This window comes from Cupressus sempervirens, chromosome 6, assembly GCF_028749045.1.
Source record: "Cupressus sempervirens isolate cs-2001-9-10 chromosome 6, ASM2874904v1, whole genome shotgun sequence".
NCBI classification, from domain to species: Eukaryota; Viridiplantae; Streptophyta; class Pinopsida; order Cupressales; family Cupressaceae; genus Cupressus; species Cupressus sempervirens.
This window is the reverse complement of record NC_143123.1, coordinates 378,888,755-378,906,366: the sequence shown is the minus strand read 5'-3', so window position 1 is coordinate 378,906,366 and position 17,612 is coordinate 378,888,755. Positions and strand designations below refer to the sequence as shown.

The following is a 17,612-nucleotide window of genomic DNA, read 5'->3' as shown; positions in this document are numbered from 1 at the left end:
GACCCAGAAAACCTGAAGCTAACCCTAGACCTAGATAAATTATATACACATGCACACACAAAAATATTTTAAAGGGGGTGGAGAACAACAATTTTGCAGAAATGATAATCACTAAATGGATATGCTTTTTGAACCAGCTGCATGTGCTATATTGCTAATAGTCAATTCTCGTAGACATGATTTTCATATATTTAAGGGAATCAAATAATTCAATCAGAAATAAACATAACTTCTTACTAGCTAAATAGAGAAAAGAATAATTTATTGCAAACAAAGACTTGAAGGAAAAGCAAATGAAAGATTTAAATAGATGGAAGCACGTTTTCAACAATTAGATAGCTGAACCTTACAATAATTAGATAACTAAACCTTTAAGCTACAACTGAAGTCTCGACAGAGATATTTTTGTCAATACAAAGCATGAGTAGAATAAATTACAAACATAAGTTTCATAACTGTTTAAGCTGAATATTAGTTTCCATTGTAGAGCTCAACATCAACTATCATTAGATTTTTGTATTTGAGGGACTTGTTTATAAGTGTAATGTTCCCGTTATAAAATAAATCATTTATCAAACTATTGTAATAGGCCAATTGATTTTATGTATCTTGGACCCATTTTTATTTTTATTTCCATAGTTTGTGTTTCCATTCGCTATCTTTGTACACCCTCAGAAAGTTTCCCAACTAGTATTTAAGCACGGCTTGTAGGTAGTCTTTAGCATGCTTTTGGATTATTTTCTATGTATTGCGAATTCCTGTTGGAGTTCTGGATTGTTCGCCATTTTGGAAGTGAAAGATCTTCCCTATTTGGCTCATGCGGGTTCGGTGGGATTCAATCCTCACCCTATTCCGTTGTTGCATGTATTACTTCGCTCGAATCTGGCAAATCGGAGCACTATCTTTTGGCACATATTGAAGGAATTATTCATATTCAAGTTTCTAATCTTATATCTAATCTATTTGTGTTTTGTATGAACAAACTGTCATTCATTGTTGTATCTTGTGGTATCCGGACACTTTCGTACGGCTCTCTCGTTGCCCATACGATATTCATTCTCCCACACCTTTTCTACCACACCCTTGTACCTTCCTTGCTTCCTCTAATTCCCTCACCGTACGGCCTACTAAGTCCTCATTCCGCACACCATTCTTACCCCTACCATGTCGTCGTACTTCTCTTTCCACTCCCCGTACGGCCAACTCGACTCTCACCACCCATCATTGTATCCTTAACCGTATGGCCTTTTAACTCCTTTCCATTACCCTCCCATTGTAGCATCCGTACGGCCATCTCTTTCATATTGTAAGGCTTTACAAAGCTGAAGTACGATCAACTTCCTAGTACTGAACGACCTACATTTGCCCTTGTCTTTGACACACTGTACACCCAAGCCGTACGACCTCCATTCCCTCTGCACACATTGAAGAAAAACGTCCTTTCCTATTCCATTTGACGGCCACATCGTCTAGAGAAGATAATTGGTGAATTCAAGTATGGGAGTGGAAATTGCAATAAGTTTGTGTTGGCTAGAAGTTTTTTAAGTCACTGTGACCACAACTTGCAAAATTATAACTTTAGTCAACGTCACGTGAGATTACTCTCTCCTCTTAGCGATAGGGGAGGCTCCCTTCTTACAGTAGGAGGCTCCAACAGAGACTTAATTGGAAATTGCAAAATAGAGCGGTTCTCTTAACCTATTCCTCTTTTTTCAAGAATGATTTTGCAAAAAAATTATGAACAACACTAAAACTTAACAAAAAGCTCCAATTGCTACGATAATATCAATATCCTGTGAGTTGATGTAAGAAAAACACATAAGACATCAATATACTTTATATGGGTGAAACAGTTGCAGAAACCCAAAGTCTTTTGCACTCATCTTGAATGAAGATTTAATAACTTGAGTAAATGTTAAGACACAAAGTCTCTTACCAAGTACTCACTAAACTCTATGAAATTACTTAGCACTAAGGCACTAAGTCTTTTAGCCTTAAGTAGTTTAAGCCACTATCATCTATATCAATTTGCTCTTATACACCACAAAGTCTCCAAAAACTCAAATTGAACTATGACTTTAAATGCAATATGCAACTCAAGTCTATAAGGTTGAATTCAAGTTCCTATTGAACAAAGCATGAAACTCACACTCAATATTTTGAAAATGTCATAACATAACACCTTGAATCAACACAGTTTGAAAGCAAGTTGCCTCTTTTATTGAAAGCAATATAATTTATATCCAAGCAAAAAGCCTTAGAGTGGATATACAAATTGGCAAAGTTTTCTCACATTTTCCAAAAGATGAATAGTACAATGAGCACCATCCTTTATTTATATGTGAGGGGATGGGAGAGAAAAGTGGGAGAAACCCAACTGATTGAGACTTATTCAACAACTAGCTACCTATAGTTGACTTGTTCAACATTGCAAGTCCTGATATCCTGCAATGTGATTGCATGTTATAACTTTGCAGTGATACTATCACATGCAATTACATCTTGTTTTTTATATTATATGTAATTTGCCAAAACGAAATTACAAATGCATAATGAAAATTATATTAAGTGCTCGATAATACATGACTTCTATTACATCATGTTTTGTCACATTCCTTATGCTGCTACAGTATGCTCTGTGATTGAAGTACTCAGATTTGGTGAACCTATCTTGAACTAGAACAGGAACCTGCACCCTTGATTGTTCTGCATTGTAATGGTCATTCCTAGAAAAGTACCTTTCCATATTTCTTTCCATCTTTGCCTTGAAAGCATTCTATGCCCTTAATCATTCCATCACACATCCCTCTCTTTCAATGGCTATATCATGTGATTGGTCTTGCTTCGTGTCATTCTTTAGTTTTGGAATTTGTTTGGAAAATAAGATCAATTCCTTGATATGTTGATTGGGTAGATTATACGTGCAAATAGGAGAAACCATGGAACTTTCTTCCAAAGTAAACTTTTGAATATGGAACTGTGCATGTTGGACAATCAAACCAATTGAGGGAAAATAGAAGGAATGAAATTTTTAAATGGTGGAGATGATGAATTTCGGGGTGTTTCTTCAGCACTATAGGTGAGTGACATGCAAATATTTGGTGTCAAAATGAGGTGCAAGTGCATATACCTACAAGAGGGGATATCTCTTACTTGTAAGTGGGGTTTTGAAATCCAATTACAAGTCAATTTGGAAAGGTTTATTGCATGCAATCGGGTTTTTAAAGCTCACTTGCAGGTCAGAAAGAGATTTCATTTGCATTTGGAAAATACTTGCAATCAAGTCTTTAAAGCCCTCTTCCATGTAAAGGGAAGAACTCACAAACAAATTTCTTAATTCTGTTTGCAAGTGAGGAAAATATGAATTTTTGAAGTTCTTTCTTTGGGGGAAGTCTTGCCTTTCAATTTGCATCAGTTTGGTGAAGAACATATATTGTTTTTGAAGACAATACTCTCAAAACTTCAAAGACAAGAATCCTCTTTTGAATCAGCAACAATGTAGAAAAATTGCTAAAAAACATGATAGCAAGGCAGCTGGGACAAAAGCAACCTTCAAAATCTTAGAAGGAAACCCCAGAATCACTGCTGTAAAATTTGGGAAAAGATCTACAGATCCTGCCAATAAAGGAACATAAACTTGCTCAAATACCCTCAACAGTCAATACATTTTTAGGCCATGATAGCCTCTTGACAAATGGCCAAGTATGTCAGTCAAAACGCAAGAAAATAGAAACCTCTTTGGACTTGTTCAACACCAAAACCAGGTTTCTAGCTGATGATTACGAGCCGACTTGTAATGCCGCTTAGAAACAACACTCAAGAAGAAAAATGAAGTTTGTATCAAGTAAAACAAGTAATCAGGCTTTCTTAACAACACCTCAACTTGAAATAATTTTGTTCCATTCAAAAATGTTTTGCTTCTGCCTTGGTCGGGCTTTCAAAACCATGTTATAAGCACTGGTATTGATGAGAAACAACAATCAAGAAGTTGTGCTTCATAAAAGACATAGCATCTTTTAAAAAAAAGAAATATTCAACATATAATTGGGCTTTTTATACAAATTACATGTTGGGCGCTTTAACAAAGCCAATAATTGTTGAGTCTAGAGGAGTCGTGGTTTTGCCGCCATGTTGCAAGAGTTTTTGGAGTTCAAAATAATGCTTATCTAGCTGGGATGTAAAAGCTCAACTACATCACACTATTTTTAAACAAAACATGCAACCCAAGGAGTTAGGAAGAAAATTGGGGTTTAACATTTTATTTGCAAGCACTTTAAAATAAGTTTAAATAAAAGAAACAATGACTTATGAGCACTTTAAATTGAGTTTAAGCCTGACTACACTGTAAAATTTTCTTTTAAGAATTTGCAATTGACTTAAAAAACAACTTCTTATGAGCATAGGTGGGTTTTTAATGCATGTTTATAGGCATTTTGTTATTGATGTTTATGGGGTTTATGATGAACCTAAAACCATCTTAAGACATCAAAAGTCCCCATCCATTTGAATTAAGTACAGTTCTAAACGGATAGTCATTGTTTCCAAAACATGTAACTATAGGATTCTCTAACAACAAAAGAGTAGGTATGTCGACACCAACATACAATGTGAAAAGAAAGCTAGCTCCACATCGGGGATTATCAAATACATACATATCGAGGCATCATCCACTCAATTGCGTAACCATACAAGGCTAGATCAACATTAATGCTTGCAACATCAAATATATATGCAATGAAGAGAGTGAGCACACAAGCTCCAAATCCTGTAGTTGGAGGAAGTTCATACCTATTCATTAGTCCCCAATATAGTTAGCAATGCTTCCCAACCATTTGGATCCCGCAAGCCCAACCCACTATGCTCATGGAGATAGTAACCTAATCATAGGTAAAAAGGAATACAAGCAAGCAGGGAGTGGCTAAACCACACCAATCAAATACATAACTCATAGGACATCACAAGTTTCAATATAGTACACAAGTACAAAATGCAGTCATACATGGAGAACACTCAACATGATATCCACTATCCAACTACGATCAAGCACATCAAATAGTCATAGTACATCGAGGGTACTGCTTAGCAATAACAAAGGTCTAGTGTGGAGGCTTGGGAATGAAGTGTCATTGTACTATCTTAAAATAGAAGAACTTATCATTTAAGACCTTATACCTCTCACCCTTTAGTGACTTTATGGACTATGGATGGATTCGTGCTTAATCATCTATTTATCCTGTTTTGCCCCATATCTTTTGTTTTCACTAAAGTAGTTTTTGAGACCTTTGGGATGGCTCCTTGTGGGCCAACCCTAGAATAGGTTGACTTAGGTCAAGCTCTTCTGGAACGGGCCGGCCTAGGTCAACCTATTTCCCTAGGATTTTAAATCTTAGAGCCATTTTTTTTTATGGTTGTAAATTGTAAAATCGGGTGACCCTGTCGGCTTCCTTTGTTTTCCTGTCCAAAAACTAGTATAAAATGAAGCCTAAGCACTTCCTTTTCACACACTCATTCATCATAGGAATCCCATGTGCAAACTCAAGCATTCAAGTAAGCAAATTTTCATTAAACATTCAAGGATCTTTCGTGATCATTTGCTCTTCAAGATTTAATGTTTTGTTGGCCATCAAGGGAGGAGTTCTACATTGAGGCATTCATTATCTTCTTCATTAATGCACATTTACATCTATAGCTCCATGATGTGGTTTTGGTAGATCCATTGCATTTGTGGAGATTCGCTACATCCTTCATTGAAAATTCAACATCTATATAACATACAAGCATTGCAAGTCCTTACCGACAAGGGTTTCTACAAGCAAGGTGAATACTTACATTTGGCTTGCTTTCCTTTACATATTTACATTTTAATTTGAAGGTTGAATCCTTAGTCTAGGACTAACCAAGGCAAGTCCTCATCCACCCCAAACAAAAAACAAGTTGTACTTTGCACAGGAGAAGGATAGTAGAATTGCGACCACAAATTTGGATCATTTGTCAAAACATTTCCGAAGAAGTTGGGTCAACTTTGCTACTGTGTCTTAGGAACAAGGCAACTTCATTGTAAAGTGTTTGGACACATTAGCACCTAGTCGATGTCTTTTTGAGGCCTTGAGGAAAACAACATTTTCTAGGTTTTCAGTTGTGATTGCGAATCTGTAGTCAAAAGTTCCTTTATAGGTTTAGATCTGCAATTTTCAAAGCAAAAAGGAATATTGATCCACACATTTTAAGGCGAGTACTTTATCATTCATTTTACTTTTTAGTCTAGGTCTATTTTCATATCTTAATTGGGCTAGCTGCATGCATTTAGCATCTAGATCTATCTTACTCTTCTCATTAAATCAATTAGTTCACTTGCACATTTACATTTACACATCTTTTATCAAATCCTACATTGCATGAAAGAGGATTTGCTTGCATACTTCTTTGATATAATTTGAGTTTAGCATCAACATCCCTTTCTTTGATGTAATTTGAGTTTAGCATCAACATCCCTTAATTCCTTTAGGTTTTGCTAATCTAACTTGAATTACATTGAGCACTATGTTTGGGATCCCCTCTTTCTCTTGTATTGAATGTTTGTGTGGAAATTGTTAGTTAATGAATTCACCTGGCATAGATTAATTAATTGCATTGATTAGCCCCATCCATTTTCCCTTTAAACATTTTGGTGAACCCAATGCGTCCCTTCCTTTTGAATTTGGAGTTAGATCCTTTGATCTACCTTTTTCAATTAAGTGTTAACCTTCTTTTGGTGAACCAAATGCATCTCTTATTTTTAATTTTGGAGTTAGATTTAGCTATATTGTGTGGTTAGATCTCTCTTTTTATGCTCCTTGTTATCTTGATATTTGTATGCTTAGAGTTCATTAGAAATTCCTTGTGTGATCTTTTTTATGAGCTTCATTACGTTAAGTCCAACCTCTAGCATTCTTGTTAGGAGAAGCCATAGACTCATGACATCTTGTGACCATGATTCCTCTTTTCGTCCTAGGATCCATGATGATACTAATATTTTTCCTCAAGATCTCAATCCTATCATGGGACATAACTCTTCTCACTCTTTTCAAGATGAAGCCTTAAGAGTTACTTCTCAAGTTTATGCTCTCTCATGAGTTTGATAAATTGGAACATTGGCTTGTGCAAGAGAACCAAAATCCCAATAGTGTTGTCGCTATTGAGGATATTAAGAAGCTTATCACTCATGGTGAAAATAATGTTTCTATCCTGCGTGGCATATCTCACCTTATTAACACTCATGCTAAGCCTTTGACGAAATGTACTCAAGATTTAGAATACACTCCTTCTACAATCGTTGAACCTTCCATTCCTATTTTCACTACTATTCCTAGCGTTCCCACTTACGCACCACCTTTCATGACAACTTCTACATCCTTTGCTGGTTTTACTAACCTTTCATTTGTTTTTGCGTTCGAAGATTAGTATAAAAAGAAGCCTAGGCACCTTAGTTTCACATCCACATCCATTATAGCAATTGTGTGTGCAAGCTCAATCGTTCAAGCAGGTAGATTTTCATCAAGCATTCAAGACCTTCAAAGGTTCAAGGATCTTTTGTGAACATTTCCTCTTCAAGATCTAACATTTTGTTGGCCATCAAGAGAGGAGATCTGCATTGAGGCATTCATTATCTTCTTCATTGATGCATATTTACATCCATGACTCGATGATGTTGTTTTGGTAGATCTAGTGCATTTGTGGAGATTTCCTACATCCTTCATTGCAAATTCAACATCTATAACATACAGACATCACAAGTCCTTATTGACAAGGGTTTCTACAAGCAAGGTGAACACTTACATTTTTCTTGCTTTTCTTTACATATTTATGTTTCAATTTCAAGATTGATTCATCAAAGAAGGGCTTGAATAAGGCAAGTCCTCATCTACCCAAAACAAAAAACAAGTTTTACTATACACAGGAATAGGATAGCAGAATTGGGACCACAGATTTGGAAATCATTCACTGAAACATTTCCGAAGAAGTTGGTTTGACTTTCCTATTGTGTCCCAAAAACACAACAAATTCGTTGTAAAGCATCTAGACACATTACCACTAGGTCGACATCTTCTTTAAAGCCTTGAGAAAAACAACTTTTTCTGGGTTTTCTGTTGTAATCACTTCAAAAGTTCCCTCACAAGTTCAGATCTGCAATTTTCAGTGCAAAAAAACATAATTCCTCTACACATTTTGAGGTGAGTACTTTAATTTATTTCACTTTTTAGTCTAGACCTATTTTCATATCTTAATCAGGCTAGTTGCATACATTTAGCACCTAGATCTATCTTACTCTTCTCATTAAATCAGTTAGCTCAATTGCACATTTACATTTACACATCTTTAATCAAATCTTATATAGCACGAAAGTGATGAAGGGTGCTTCCCTTTATACCACAAAGAAATAACAGAAATAGAGAAACAACAACAATTTGCAAGACCAAAAAATAGGCTTCTTATTAGCTCCAAAATTATAGAATTACAAATTTCAGAAATACAACATGCGAAGTCACATGGGTGTTTTTCTATGAGCCAGAGCCACCAATAATCACCCAAAACTGTTGTAGACAACCCTACGAGCCTTCTTTATATAGACAGTTTTCAGCCTTCAATTTCAAGCTTCAGCCCTCAAGTTTGCCTTGCATCCCTGCTGCTCCTAAATTATTTGCATTTGAAAGAAGAGATGACATTAGATCTCCTAGATCTAAGTAATGACGTGTCATGAGTGATCACACACTACATATACACACATTTGCAAATGTACAATCTAAGCCTCACATGCATAATTTTAGCTAGTGTCATGGATATTTGAGAAGCAAGAGTTATCAAAGCAAGATCCATATGCTTGTTTTATCTGACAGGTTTGTTTCATGTACAAGAGCAACAACAAAGTTATTATTTATCGACATGTTGGGTCAAATGGACTCCCACAAGGGTTGAGCCCAACATGTCAACAATAATAATTATGTAGCTCTAAATTCAATTTCCATTGCATAACATGATCAGCTATTCAAAGCAAAGAAGAGATATCAATTTTCGATGCAAAGATAGCATGCTGCAGGAATTCAAATGATAGCCGCTACAGGAACATTACAAGTATTGTATGGTACTATGGAGCATCAAATGTAAAATCATGGTGGCTGCAATAAACAGAGATGTAGCTGATATATTAGATGAGCAAAAATCATTCTCATGTAATCAATGATTGTCACAAAGAGTGTAAAGGATGACTTTAAACTCCATGATTGCAGTAAGAGCATTACATATTTTGAGGAAGCGCATTCAAAGAGTTTCAAGAATTTCAGTCTAAAGGAGCAATGCCATCTAGTAGAGGAGCAGCCAAGTATGGATGCAAGTGTAATGCATTTAGAAGGTGTTGTCCTGTATTTTGTCACCACAAAATGTAGGCAACAGTATGAAACTTTTTCAAATCAGTTTCGCATTTTTTCGAGTTTAGTTTATTATTTAATTGGTTAGTATTGATCAACCAGTCAGTATCAATTGATATAATAAACTCTTTTACTGAAAGCTTTCGTCAAGTGTTTTTCATTTTTCTGTTTGTCGAGCCTATGCTTGATTTTTGAAGCCTTTAATGTCCTTTTCCTCGTTGTTGACTTTGAGTTTGTTGGCTCTCTTCGATTTGATCTAACTTGGGCCTTAATCGTAATTGTCAGTGAAAAGATATGACCAATTTAGTGCCCAAAAAGTGGACTTTTTTGATGCAACTGCACAAATTAAAAATATTATGTTATATTTTTAATTTGACATTCTCTTTTTGAAAAATACAACTTAAATTCACTTTCTGTTATGTTTTTAAGTCACTTTATCATTTTAATTTTCACTTAAAGTAGTTGTAATGCACTTTATGCTATATTTTTAAGTTGAGTTTGCTTTTTGATTTTTCACTTAAATAACTATATAGTGCAATTTAATTTTTGATATTTAAATCAAATGCTCTAGTAAATATTACGTATTAAATGATATTGCTATTTTGGCTTTTTGATTATCAAGTAAGTAGACATTTTCCTTCTTGCTAATTAAATTCATGCTTATCTTACTGATTCTATGCATATTTTAGCTTGATGTTTTACACTTGTTGATTTTGTTGCCATGGAAAGTGTATTTTTCCTTTAAAAGTGATGAAATGGTTCATTTTCATGTTTTTGATTTTTTTCTCAACTCCCAAATTCGAAATTGCATGTTGAAGTGTTTTGCTTGTTGACATGGTTGAGTCTTTTGACAAAGGTACTTTCTTCTTTTGAAGTATTTTTTTTGTGTTTTATGTGTTTACTTTTCATTTTTTCTTCATTTTGGAGAAGTTGCAAGTTCTTTCCCAAGAACTTGGTCATGTTTCACTTCACTCCATCTTCCATTTCGTGCAAGAGCATCATCACATTCCATTTTCATCTTTCCATGCCATCTCATCCTTCACATGCACTTACATGTAAGTTCATCCTCCATCTACATTCACATCTCATCTCACTTTCTGTTTCTCATTATATGTTGCATATACATGTAATCTGCTTTTGGTGCAATAATATCTTGAAAGCCCAAGTTACTTTTTTAAAAATCAAGAGTTTTCATTCACACGGATTCCCATGCGTCCCACCTTCACGTCTTAAAGCATACCCATCCCCTTCCATTCTCACTTCACCTACTGTTTTCCATCCAAATACATATGCTTTTCCGACAAGAAATGTTTTGATTCTCAAGAAGCAGTAATTCATTTGATCTTCAACTTGAGTTTGTAATGCACTAGGCACCGTGTTTAAAAAAAAAAAAAAAACAAGTGTAAGGTGCTGATGGAAAGTTATTCTGAGTTTACATCCGAACATCATCAAGAAGGTTTTCAAAGTGTCAGAGATTCTAGAATGTGCCAATCTACAAAGGAGAATTCACGACAACTTGAGCAAGAAAAGTTTGATCACATCAAGTTTTCAAATAATAGTAGACAATTCGTCAAAGAGAGTCAGAGGCTATCAAAAGACACAAGGCCAAGGTTATCAAGGTGAATGTAGTAACACAAAATAGAGGAACTGTTGATCTTGTGATCATCCGGGATTGCATCCCCAGGTACAAGGTCCTTCAAAACAATCCCTAGGATTGTTTCAATTCTCTTCTATCTTTCTTCTTCTTTCATGTTTGTAATTGAAGAAAATGCCTTGCATGAAAAGATGTAATTACATGTAGTGCGAGTTGCATGTAACCCAATAATTTCTCTCATTAGTTAGATCGGGTCAAAGTTGGTTGAGTTGCTACCACTCTTTCCTCCACTATTTACTCAACTCCTTTGCCTATATAAAGGAGTGCCCACTCATTGTAAAATCATCTTTTGTTGTATGCAAGAAAGCTCTGCCACATTTGTGCAACCATAACTTTGATTGTGTAGTACGAAGTTGGGAGAAAAGTGAGTAAATGAAGCAATTGGATTCAAACTTTTAACTGGAAGCAATTGTGATAGAGTAAATTAGAAGCTTTGATTGCAATTTGTGCCTATTGTCTTTGATTCATGTTATTATTGTGTGTTCAATAATAGAGGATAATAATTTAAGAAGCAATTGGAGTCAAAGATTTGACTGGGAGCAGTTGTGGCAATACATGGACTAGGAGCTTTGGTTGTAGCTTGTATTAACATCTCAAATTCACGAAAAATAGTTAGAATTCCCTACTTTTGGAAGTCTTTGTGCCACAATGGTAGAGGCTATTCTTATAGAATAGATTAAAATAAGACTTAGAGCCAAACTGGTATGCTTTCAGCTAACCTTTGAGTTAGTGTTGGTTTATCGGTATCACAATTTCTAACTATTAGATAGAAGTGTAGTTAGAGATTTGATCTTGCTCATCACTCCCTCCACGAGTAAGTGGATTCTTTCCTGAAAGCTAAGAGGAAAGAATATTGGTAACACTTCTTACAAAATCTCTCAACTTCTTGCTTACCTTGAGTTGATCCAAGAAACGATGAGAAGGTGGAGCCTTCCCTTTAATGCAGGAGAGACTTTGTCTCACACGCTATGGCTGGTCATCCTTTTTTGCGATTGGATTTTACCCAAAAACTGTCGTTTGCAAAATATCCACCCAACAAAAGGTAGCTATAATCACCATCACAATACAACAGAGCAAGGCATATAAAGAAAGAGATTTCATGAGCAACAAGGTTTGGCTTGAAAATGCAAGATGGTCAAAGGAAGATGACAAAAGATATGGACAACAAGATCTTGTAAGCAGAGTGTAATGTTCCTATGTCTCTCTATATTCGAAAATGTTGGAATTCCATGGAAGATCACCTGAATATGGATGTAGGCACACAGGAGGGCAGAAGATTGGCCGTACAGTTGATGGCAGATGGCATTTGGTATGTCTTGAGTTGTATAAAGCAATCCTCAACAAGTCCGTACAGTGGAGATTAATGTACGACTGTGTTTGAAGAAGGCGTACGGTGAATGACTTAGTAGTTGTACGGTGAAGGGAGGTCCATACGGTGGCAATACAATTGCCGTATGGTGTCTTAGTAGTCCGTACAATCTTGGTATGAGCTGGGCGTACGGTAAGCAGTTCGTACGGGGTGTGTTTCAGGAGCAAGGTATTCCATACTGTTAGAGTAGGAAGCCGTACGATGACTTAATTGGGAATTCAGAGATGTACGGATGGATGGAAGATGAGGGAAGTCTGGACAGATGGAGAGTTGAGCAGAACGAAATCACACAGTGACAAGAACACAATGTTACATGTACATACACAGAATATTGATTAAGCTACACAGTAGGAAAGAGAGTCAAATGCGAATATTGATTACCACCAGAAGATAATACTTCGATTTGCCAGATACACAGAGATGAACACCAATGGAATAGGGTGAGGGTTGAGTGCCACCGAAACCACGCCAACCAAAAAGGGAAGGTCTTTCACTTCCGAAATGACCAACAATAGTTGAACTCCAACAGGAATCCATAGTACAGAGAGATATAATCCAAAAGCATGCCTACAGACTACTACGAGCCGTGCTTAAAAACCCATTGGGAAAAGCTTTCCGAGGGTGTACAAGGTTAGTCGACAGTGACACAAACTACAAAAACAAAACAAAATAAAATGGGTTCGAGATAAAATAAATCAATCGGCCCGTTACAAAGATTAAATCATTTATTTTATAACAGGACATTACAGTCCTCCCATCCTAAAATTTGCTTGTCCTCAAGCAAGTGCAATGCTGGGTGTTGGAGGATGTGCTCGCCTTCCCACATTGCGTCGTCCAACAATAGGTGTCGCCAACTTACCAAGTACTCTCTCACTGTGCGGTTCCATAGGACCATTTCACGTACTTCAAGAATCTCAACAGGTTCCAGAATGAGCTTCCCTTCCTCACTGAGTGGCAGAAGGTCGGCAGTGATGTGACATTTTGCCCGATAGCCTTCTTCAGACAAGAAACATGGAAGACATTGTGAATACAGCTACCCTCCGGAAGGTCCAGTTCGTACGCTACCTCACCAATGCGACGGATCACATGATAGGGACCATAAAAATGTGGCTTCAGCTTCTCCTTTCCTGTTCCCTTTACGGCAGACTGTCGGTATGGTTGAAGCCGTAGGTAGATCAGATCCCCTACTTCAAAACTCCTCTCTATTTGATGTCTGTCAGCGTACACCTTCTGTCGATTTTGTGCCTACTGCAGGTTTTCTTTCAAGCTTCTCAGTATGTCCTGTCCCTACTGAAGCCAATCCTTTGCCCTTGGAGCACGATTGTCGTCTAAAACTGTGTCGATGAAGGAGAGGGGTTCGTGCTCGTATAGAGCTTTGAACGACACCATCCCGATCGACATGTGATACGTGGTATTGTAGTAATATTCTCCGAGGTGGATCCATTTTACCCACACGCGTTGTTGTGCCGAAACGTAGTTTCGTAGGTAGCCTTTGAGCCATTTGTTCACAATTTCCATTTGGCCATCTGTCTGTGGGTGGTAACTCATGCTCGGTGATAGTTTTGTCCTTGCCATCCGAAACAGTTTTGTCCAGAAGATATTGACGAATCGTCCATCCCAATCACCGACGATGTTTCGGGGTAACTTGTGCAGGTAAAAGACTTCTCTGAAAAATAGTTCTGCGACTTGTGTAGCTTGAAGGTCCGAGGGGATGGCGAAGAAGTGAGCATACTTTGTCAATCTGTCAACCACCACGAAGATGCAATCCTTTCCGTTCACCTTGGGAAGACCTATCATGAAGTCCATTGATACACTTTCCCACTTATGTTCGGGAATCGGCAAAGGCTGTAACACTCTGGCAGGAAGGGTGTGTTCGGATTTGTTCTGTTGGCAAACTATACATTCTCTCACATGCCGCAACACTTCCCCTTTCAGTCCCTTCCATGAAAATCTCTCCCACATACTTCTGTAAGTCTTAAGGACGTCGGGATTTCCAACCAGAGGGGAGTCGTGCAGTTCCTTCAGGATCTTCTACTTCAGTTTGGATTCTGGCACTAGGTAGATTTGATCTTTATAATAGATGATGTCATCCACCACCCTGTACCGATCATCGTGGATGTGACCATCCATCATCTCATAGGCAAACGTATTCTTGGAATATTCTACCAACAGTTGTGCCTTCTAATCGGCTGAGATTTGTTCTAGTGAGCAGATGGTGGGTTTTCTGGACAAGGTATCTGCAACAACATTGTTTTTTCCTTTTACATATTCAATGTCAAAATCAAAACACTGAACTTTGCTTACCCATTTTTGTTGTTGTTTGTTCAAGTCCTGCTACTCTAGGAAATATCTCAGATTGTTGTGATCCATATGGACAACAAACTTGGCACCAACCAGATACTGCCAAAACTTGATTAGTGCATGTACGATGGCCAACATTTCTTTATCGTAAATAGAATACAGGTGTAAGCTTCCTGCTCTTATAGGCGATGGGGTGTCTATCTTACATCAGAATTGCTTCGATGCCCTCCACGAACGCGTCGCATTCCAAATTGAATGGTTGGGTGAAGTCAGGCAATGCAAGAACCGAGCAAGTGCTCATGGCCTCTTTTAGCTTATCAAATGTGAGTTGTACTTCATTCTACTTGAAAGCCCCTTTCTTCATTAGATCCGTTAAAGGTGCGCTGAGCTGAGAAAAACCTTTGACAAATCTTCTGTAGTAACTGCATAATCCGAAGAACCCTCGTAGATCTGTGAGTGATTTTGGGTGAGGCTAGTCGAGGATAGCCTGAATCTTCTCCTGATGCACTTGAACCCCGTATTGACTGACGACATGCCCCGAGTACAATATCTCTGTCATACCAAACTCACATTTGGACTGCTTGGCGAACAGGGATTGTTCCTCCATGATACTCAGAACTTCATTCAGATGCTTCAGGTGCTCCTCCCATGGCCTGCTATAAATAAGAAGATCATCAAAGAATACCAACAGATACTTACGCAACTGTTTGTTGAAGGTGCAGTTCATGCACGATTGGAATGTAGTAGGTGTGTTGGTTAAACCGAACGACATGACCAGGAACTCATAGTGTCTGCAGTGGTAGTGGAAAGCCATTTTCTCCACATCCTCTTCCCTCATTCGGATCTGATGGTATCCGAAACAGAGATCTATTTTTGAAAAATAGACCGCGCCATGTAGTTGATCTAGCAGCTCATCTATCCTCGGGATGGGGTACCTGTTCTTTATTGTCCTTTTGTTCAGCACGCGATAGTCCACACACATGTGCATCCATCCTTCTTTTTGACCAACACCACGGATGATGCGAACGGGCTAGAGCTGGGACGAATCCATCCTTTCTCAAGCAACTCCTGAATCGTCCGTTTGATCTTATCCTTGAATTTCTTGGGGTGGCGGTATGGTGTGGTTATGACTAGTTTTTCCCTTGATTCCAACTCTATTGTGTGTTTAAACCCTCGATGTGGTGGTATGCCAGGAGGAATATCCATGAAAACTTTTTCATGCCTACTTAAAATATTCTAAAGCTCTTTATCCTGTGGAGGTGTTTAGTGCCCCTTTATGGGTTCCGCCAAGATAAAACAATGCGTAGCCCACACAACATCATCGTGCTGCAGGACTGCCTCCATCCGATGCACGAAAACTTCCTTCGGCCCTTCATTTGCCATCCCTTAGAGAACCACCTTCCCGTCAACCACAAAGGTGAAGTCCATTCGCTTGAAACTCTAAGTGTACTCATCAAGCGTCTCCATCCATTGTATGCCAAGAATGACTTCCATGTCGGTGAGATCCACTATGAAAAAGTCCTCCATCACTGTGTGATTCGCCATTGTGATGCTCAGTTGAGGAACAAGGTGCATGTAGGGCAGGAAAGTCCCTTCGGCAACCTTGACCTGAAAGCCTGTGTGTGCTTCCTTAGGAAGACTTCTATGCTTTACCAAGGATGAGTTTATGAAGTTCAAAGTAGCTTCGCTATCCAACATCATCGTGACCCTTTGTCCTTGAAGGGTACCCCACACTCGGAAAATTGTGCACCTCGGACTGCCAACCAAAGTAATGGATCCTTTGCATTGTACCAATGCGCGGCAATCCTCTTTGTACGGTTAAAGTTGGCCATGTTGGTGTCACTACTAGGTTGGATATCTTCCACTGGCATTTCCTCTTGTTCCTGTTTGTCCTCTTCATCGGACATTACCTCGATGTAATGGATCTTCCCCTTTCCGAGGCATCGGTGGTTAGGCTCCCAAGGCCCCTTGCAATTGAAACACAACTTCTTCCTTCGGAGTTCTTGTCGGGATGCTGCATCCAATGACGGCTTATTGGGCGGAGGTTTGTCCCTTGGAAACGTCGACGATTTCGGATGTGAGTGACTCGGAGAGGATGTAGCTGATGCCGACGACGATGCCATGCTTCGTGCCTTACTGATTGGTTCCAACAGGGTTGATGGATTGAATCCCTTCACCAAACCCTTCAGTGGTTTTGCCAGCCTGTCCATAAAGAGCACGACCCGCCTTCTTTCAGAGATGTCCATGACCAACATAGAAAGCCTCTGAAATTCTGCAATGAATTGATCTACGGATCCAATTTGCCTCAGTTGTGCCAGATCTTTGAAATTGAGCTCAGGGTCTTTCCCATCGAATCGTTCTATTAATCTCTCCGTAAATTTCGCATAGGTCTTTATTTGATCATGCCCTAATGTGATGGTGCCGTGGTGCCACCATTCATGCACAACTCCTTCCAAGTGCAACGCAACAAATTTGATAGCTTCTTCTTCAGGCATAGGATTCAGTTGGAAGTAGGTATCGGCTTTTATCACCCATGCTTGTGCTGAAATGGAACCCGATCTGTCAAATGGAGACAGATTCACCTTACTCAATTTTCTCCTCAGATCATTGTTAAAGTATCCCCCTTTGTTTCTGCCTCCCGAGTATCTCATCCTCAAATTTGCATAATCTTTGTAGGAAATTTCCTCTTCAAGGTTTGCATTCCTCCAGTCCTCTCTTATCTCTTCGAAAGTTGGTAGTCTTTCCTCGAAATGTGCTTTCGTCCGTGGTGGGAAAGTCGGCATGGAAGCTCGAGAGCGTGCTGGTTGAGGGTGTGGCTTACCGGATATTGAGTCCCCTTTGTGTCCATTTTGTTCTTTGGATATTTTGTTCTCCGCCAACTTCTTGA

At 38.3% G+C, this 17,612-nt stretch overlaps 1 protein-coding gene across 3 annotated transcripts in view; it reads left to right on the top strand.

Moving 5' to 3' along the window:
- Positions 1–17,612, top strand: part of LOC149552640 (ubiquitin-protein ligase) — a 249,298-nt gene that overhangs the window by 95,520 nt on the left and 136,166 nt on the right. The gene's annotated exons all lie outside the window — the stretch shown is intronic.